Here is a 6,904-nt window from a genome sequence, read left to right on the forward strand (position 1 = left end):
GCTGTACTTTCATCCTCTACCCCAAAGAATGAGACGAATGGACTCGCCGTTGAACAGTTCCAATGAGAAACAAAATGTCACTTATTTGAATAGTCAATTTCAACACATGAATATTTCATAAGTATTTTTTTGTTTTTTTCCCTAAAGCGTAGGGAGATCGGATCAGTAGTTTTTCCCTTTTCATCGTCGAAAAAGATTGGGAGGAAAAATCTTTCTCAGCTCTCTCAGAAAAATTTTTCAGCATTAAAAAAAAAAAAAATCTTTTTGTTAATTTTTATCATGTCTTAGACGTGATAAAAATTAACTCTACCCCCCCTTTTTGTCTGGGAATGTTGTCTCACACTTTCTAAAAATAGACCATCACTCCTCCTTTCCTAAAGAATAGAATTCCAAGAATGGGATCTGGTCTATTTTTAGAAACGGTGAGACCCTATTCCCAGACAAAAGGCGGGTAGAGTTAATTTTTATCATGTCTAAAGTTCAGGGTCCATCCATCTTCTTATGTGAAACGGTGACCCTGACAAGATCGAGATAAACAAGTCCTGTGAATTGTTTTGTAATCTTGACGCGATCCAAGAAAGACATTTTATTATTTTTTTTGAAATAGGCGGGGGGTGGGGAGAGAAAATATTCTCACGACCCTCAGATATCTTTTCATAAATATATTTTTTATCAAAGTGTTTCTTTCATTCCGATCCTTTTAAGAGGTTAGAATGACCCTGACATTTAGATGGGGTCGCGATCCCGACAGATGTCGCGCGAGTATAAAAGTGTGTGTCCTCCACGAGATTTCTTCAGAGAACAGAAGAAGACGTGAACTGAGCTGGTAAGTCCCTTTGGTCCTATGAATATGGTTATCTATAAACTCGATTTGATTCTTTGTTTCTTTTTTTAATAATCATAATAATCATAACTTCATTTAAAAAGAACTCTCTTCTTAACCCTTTGAAAAGAAAAATGTCTCTTTCAAGACGACGACTCTAAAACGTTTTATTGTTTTTTTTCCCTTTCTAGATCTTCCCTGTTATACATATATATCTTTTCGATTCTTTTTTTTTTTGCTCCTGTTTGTGGAAGACATCACCGTATTCATCGCCATGGCGTGTTCAGAAAACTTTATCGTGCTCGATCTAGAGGGTTTCCAGTCCTACAACCACAAGAAGGGTGAATTTACCTACGTTTTAAAAGAATTGGGCTATGCGACAAAAGATTTTTTGACCGTGGGATCGTTGACGTTTGCTCCTCCTCACCCGTTCCACCAACTGAATGAAAAAAACCAAAAGACGAATGCCTGGCTGACGAGAAACCGGCACGGACTTCGTTGGAACGAGGGTCATATTCCCTACAACCATTTAGGACGCATTCTCCAATCGCTCACTCACAGCTTCTCCACGATTTATGTGGTGGGATGTCAGAAAGCTAAATTCTTTGCTAAAGCCTTGGATTATCAACAACCCGTGACGGAAATTTATGTACCAGATGGAATCATTTGGAAGTATCGGGAAAAATGTGCCCGACATCATCAAAGGATGAAATATTTCCATTGTGCCGAAAACAAAGTGCGCAACTATCGATGGCATATTACGGAAGGAGATTTTCATATCAATCACGTCTATCCAGACGGAACGGAGAAAGAGGAGAGGATTCAGGAGGAAGCAGACAATCCTCTGCAAGCTTTTGATAAGGCCTACGATCAGTTAGAGAAGGATCCGTCCCCAAAAGCGTACGATAATCTCATTCAGAAATGGGATAATCTGTCCTGTTTCCAAGTGATGGAACATCCGTATGAGCATACGCCTTTCCACTTGATGGGCTCTTCTACTTCTTCTTTGTCGTCAACTTCCTCCAATAACTCGAGGAAGACGGAGGGTTGGGGAGACATACCTGAAAATATTCCCCATTACGATCCAGCAGCCTGTTGGGACGAACCTTCCAAAGAATCTCATGAGACCCCCAAAATATCTTCAGAGGATCCAAAGACAAAATCCACTGAGTGTTGGGACAATGAACAGACGACTCATGCTCCAAAATCTACTGAGACTATGTCCACTGAATGTTGGGACAATGAACGGACGACCCATGCTTCAAAATCGACTGAGACTATGTCCACTGAATGTTGGGACAATGAACGGACGACCCATGCTCCAAAATCGACTGAGACTATGTCCACTGAGTGTTGGGACGATGAAACCGAAAAGACGACAGAGAATTGGGATGACCGTTCTCAAAAGTATTTGAATTGATATATACATAAACTCAGGAGAAAAAAAAATAAAGAAAAGATTTTTAGAAATAAGTAGAGAAAGGTTCTCCGCTTTCCCTATATTTATGGAAATGGACTGAGAAGAGAGAGAGAGAGACGAATCAGGAGACCAAAAAAAATGGGTCTTGGAAGGAATGAGTGCAAATGCATTCGATTCCTTCCAAGACCCATTTTTTTTGGGTCCCTCTCTCATCCAATCTTGGAAAAGAACTTTGTCCTATTTTTCTAGGTCCATTCAAAAAGAAATGAATCTATCCATAAATTTTCTTAAAAGAAAAAAAACAAAAAGCTCCATTACCTCTTGACGGTCCAAAGTCGGGAATCTTGGAAAAAGTTATCCACTCTCTCCATCCAGTCAAGCTTCTCTGTAGAAAATCTAGTAGGTGCATCTGCATTCTTGAACACCCGGCAGTTATTATTGGACGCGAAACGTCGAATGCTGAAATAGTTAACAGTGAGCTCATTCTTAGAGAAACGGGGATGTTTTATTCATCCAGTCGAGTGCGGAAAAATTTCTGAGAGCCGGAGAAAAATTTCTCTAGCTGAAAAAAAAAAAAAAAAAAAAAAAAAAAAAAAACCCTTTTAGTCTGAAAATTGATGTCAATTTTTCAAAAATTGAAGACATCAATTTTCAAATTTTCAGACTAAAAAGGGGGGTAATTTATTTTTCAGAAACGTTTCCCAGTCGACTCGATGTGAATAAAACTTTACTGTTTGTTAAGAATGTTATTTAATGGATCGATTTCAACCTATTGAGTTTCACTTGAGTTCCGGCCGTGCTGTGGGCCCACCTGGATACAAGTTTTCCCCTTTTGGAATAGAATAAAACTTTACTGTTTTTTAAGAATGTTATTTAATGGATCGATTTCAACCTATCGAGTTTCGCTTGAGTTTTAGATGTGAATAAAATTTACTGTTTTTTAAGAATGTTATTTAATGGATCGATTTCAACCTATCGAGTTTCGCTTGAGTTCCGGCCGTGCTGTGGGCAAACCTGGATACAAGTTTTCCCCTTTTGGAATAGAATTTCCGTCAAGGTAGGCTACTTTTCCTCTTTTTGCATTTTTCATGTCATTTCATTTGTATTACAATATACTGAAAACGGGCGTTCGAACTGATTTCTAGGCTATTTCTACACAAATGGAGCTCGATCCAAGAAAGAAATGATGTCTTTTTTTTTATTTTGTGGACTGCCAATTTGTATTGGAATATACTGAAAACGGGTGTTTGAGTCGGTTTTCAGTATATTTCAATACAAATAGAGCTCGATCCAAGAAAGAAATGATGTCTTTTTTTTATTTTGTGGACTGCCAATTTGTATTGGAATATACTGAAAACGGGTGTTTGAGTCGGTTTTCAGTATATTTCAATACAAATAGAGCTCGATCCAAGAAAGAAATGATGTCTTTTTTTTATTTTGTGGACTGCCAATTTGTATTGGAATATACTGAAAACGGGTGTTTGAGTCGGTTTTCAGTATATTTCAATACAAATAGAGCTCGATCCAAGAAAGAAATGATGTTTTTTTTTTATTTTGTGGACTGCCAATTTTGTATTGGAATATACTGAAAACGGGTGTTTGAGTCGGTTTTCAGTATATTTCAATACAAATAGAGCTCGATCCAAGAAAGAAATGATGTCTTTTTTTTATTTTGTGGACTACCAATTTGTATTGGAATATACTGAAAACGGGTGTTTGAGTCGGTTTTCAGTATATTTCAATACAAATAGAGCTCGATCCAAGAAAAAAATGATGTCTTTTTTTTATTTTGTGGACAACCAATTTTGTATTGGAATATACTGAAAACGGGCATTCACGTCGGTTTTCAGTATATTTCAATACAAATAGAGCTCGATCCAAGAAAGAAATGATGTTTTTTTTTTATTTTGTGGACAGCCAATTTTGTATTGGAATATACTGAAAACGGGCGTTCACGTTGGTTTTCAGTATATTACAATACAAGTGGAGCTGGATCCAAGAAAAAAATGATGTCTTTTTCTTATTTTGTGGACTGCCAATTTTGTATTGGAATATACTGAAAACGGGCGTTCACGTCAGTTTTCAGTATATTTCAATACAAGTGGAGCTCGATCCAAGAAGAAAATGATGTCTTTTTTTTTATTTTGTGGACTGCCAATTTGTATTGGAATATACTGAAAACGGGTGTTTGAGTTGGTTTTCAGTATATTTCAATACAAATAGAGCTTGATCCAAGAAAAAAATGATGTCTTTTTTTTATGTTGTGGACAACCAATTTTGTATTGGAATATACTGAAAACGGGCATTCACGTCGGTTTTCAGTATATTACAATACAAGTGGAGCTGGATCCAAGAAAAAAATGATGTCTTTTTTTTATTTTGTGGACTGCCAATTTTGTATTGGAATATACTATAAACGGGCGTTCACGTCGGTTTTCAGTATATTTCAATACAAGTGGAGCTCGATCCAAGAAAAAAATGATGTCTTTTTTTTTATTTTGTGGACTGCCAATTTTGTATTGGAATATACTGAAAACGGGCATTCACGTCGGTTTTCAGTATATTTCAATACAAATGGAGCTCGATCCAAGAAAAAAATGATGTCTTTTTTATGTTGTGGACAACCAATTTTGTATTAGAATATACTGAAAACGGGCATTCACGTCGGTTTTCAGTATATTACAATACAAGTGGAGCTCGATCCAAGAAAAAAATGATGTCTTTTTTTATGTTGTAGACAGCCAATTTTGTATTGGAATATACTGAAAACGGGCGTTCACGTCTATTTTCAGTATATTACAATACAAGTGGAGCTCGATCCAAGAAAAAAATGATGTCTTTTTTTTTATTTTGTGGACTGCCAATTTTGTATTGGAATATACTGAAAACGGGTGTTTGAGTCGGTTTTCAGTATATTTCAATACAAATAGAGCTCGATCCAAGAAAGAAATGATGTCTTTTTTTTATTTTGTGGACAGCCAATTTTGTATTGGAATATACTGAAAACGGGTGTTTGAGTCGGTTTTCAGTATATTTCATTACAAATAGAGCTCGATCCAAGAAAGAAATGATGTCTTTTTTTATTTTGTGGACTGCCAATTTTGTATTGGAATATACTGAAAACGGGTGTTTGAGTCGGTTTTCAGTATATTTCAATACAAATAGAGCTCGATCCAAGAAAGAAATGATGTCTTTTTTTTATTTTGTGGACTGCCAATTTGTATTGGAATATACTGAAAACGGGTGTTTGAGTCGGTTTTCAGTATATTTCAATACAAATAGAGCTCGATCCAAGAAAAAAATGATGTCTTTTTTTTTATTTTGTGGACTGCCAATTTTGTATTGGAATATACTGAAAACGGCCGTTCACGTCGGTTTTCAGTATATTTCAATACAAATGGAGCTCGATCCAAGAATGAAATGATGTCTTTTTTTTATTTTGTGGACAACCAATTTTGTATTGGAATATACTGAAAACGGGCATTCACGTCGGTTTTCAGTATATTTCAATACAAATAGAGCTCGATCCAAGAAAAAAATGATGTCTTTTTTTTATGTTGTGGACAGCCAATTTTGTATTGGAATATACTGAAAACGGGCGTTCACGTTGGTTTTCAGTATATTACAATACAAGTGGAGCTGGATCCAAGAAAAAAAATGATGTCTTTTTTTTATTTTGTGGACTGCCAATTTTGTATTGGAATATACTGAAAACGGGCGTTCATGTCGGTTTTCAGTATATTTCAATACAAGTGGAGCTCGATCGAAGAAAAAAATTATGTCTTTTTTTTTATTTTGTGGACTGCCAATTTTGTATTGGAATATACTGAAAACGGGCATTCACGTCGGTTTTCAGTATATTTCAATACAAATGGAGCTCGATCCAAGAAAAAAATGATGTCTTTTTTTTATGTTGTGGACAGCCAATTTTGTATTGGAATATACTGAAAACGGGCATTCACGTCGGTTTTCAGTATATTACAATACAAGTGGAGCTGGATCCAAGAAAAAAATGATGTCTTTTTTTTATTTTGTGGACTGCCAATTTTGTATTGGAATATACTGAAAACGGGCGTTCACGTCGGTTTTCAGTATATTTCAATACAAGTGGAGGTCGATCCAAGAAAAAAATGATGTCTTTTTTTTTATTTTGTCGACTGCCAATTTTGTATTGGAATATACTGAAAACGGGCATTCACGTCGGTTTTCAGTATATTTCAATACAAATGGAGCTCGATCCAAGAAAAAAATGATGTCTTTTTTTATGTTGTGGACAACCAATTTTGTATTGGAATATACTGAAAACGGGCATTCACGTCGGTTTTCAGTATATTACTATACAAGTGGAGCTCGATCCAAGAAAAAAATGATGTCTTTTTTTATGTTGTGGACAGCCAATTTTGTATTGGAATATACTGAAAACGGGCGTTCACGTCGGTTTTCAGTATATTACAATACAAGTGGAGCTCGATCCAAGAAAAAAATGATGTCTTTTTTTTATTTTGTGGACAGCCAATTTTGTATTGGAATATACTGAAAACGGGCGTTCACGTTGGTTTTCAGTATATTTCAATACAAATGGAGCTCCATCCAAGAAAAAAATGATGTCTTTTTTTATGTTGTGGACTGCCCTATTTTGTATTGGAATATACTGAAAACGG

The sequence above is a fragment of the Stegodyphus dumicola genome, chromosome 5 (assembly GCF_044657685.1).
Source record: "Stegodyphus dumicola isolate Sdum_Otavi_A_Nest chromosome 5, ASM4465768v1".
Classification (NCBI taxonomy): Eukaryota; Metazoa; Arthropoda; class Arachnida; order Araneae; family Eresidae; genus Stegodyphus; species Stegodyphus dumicola.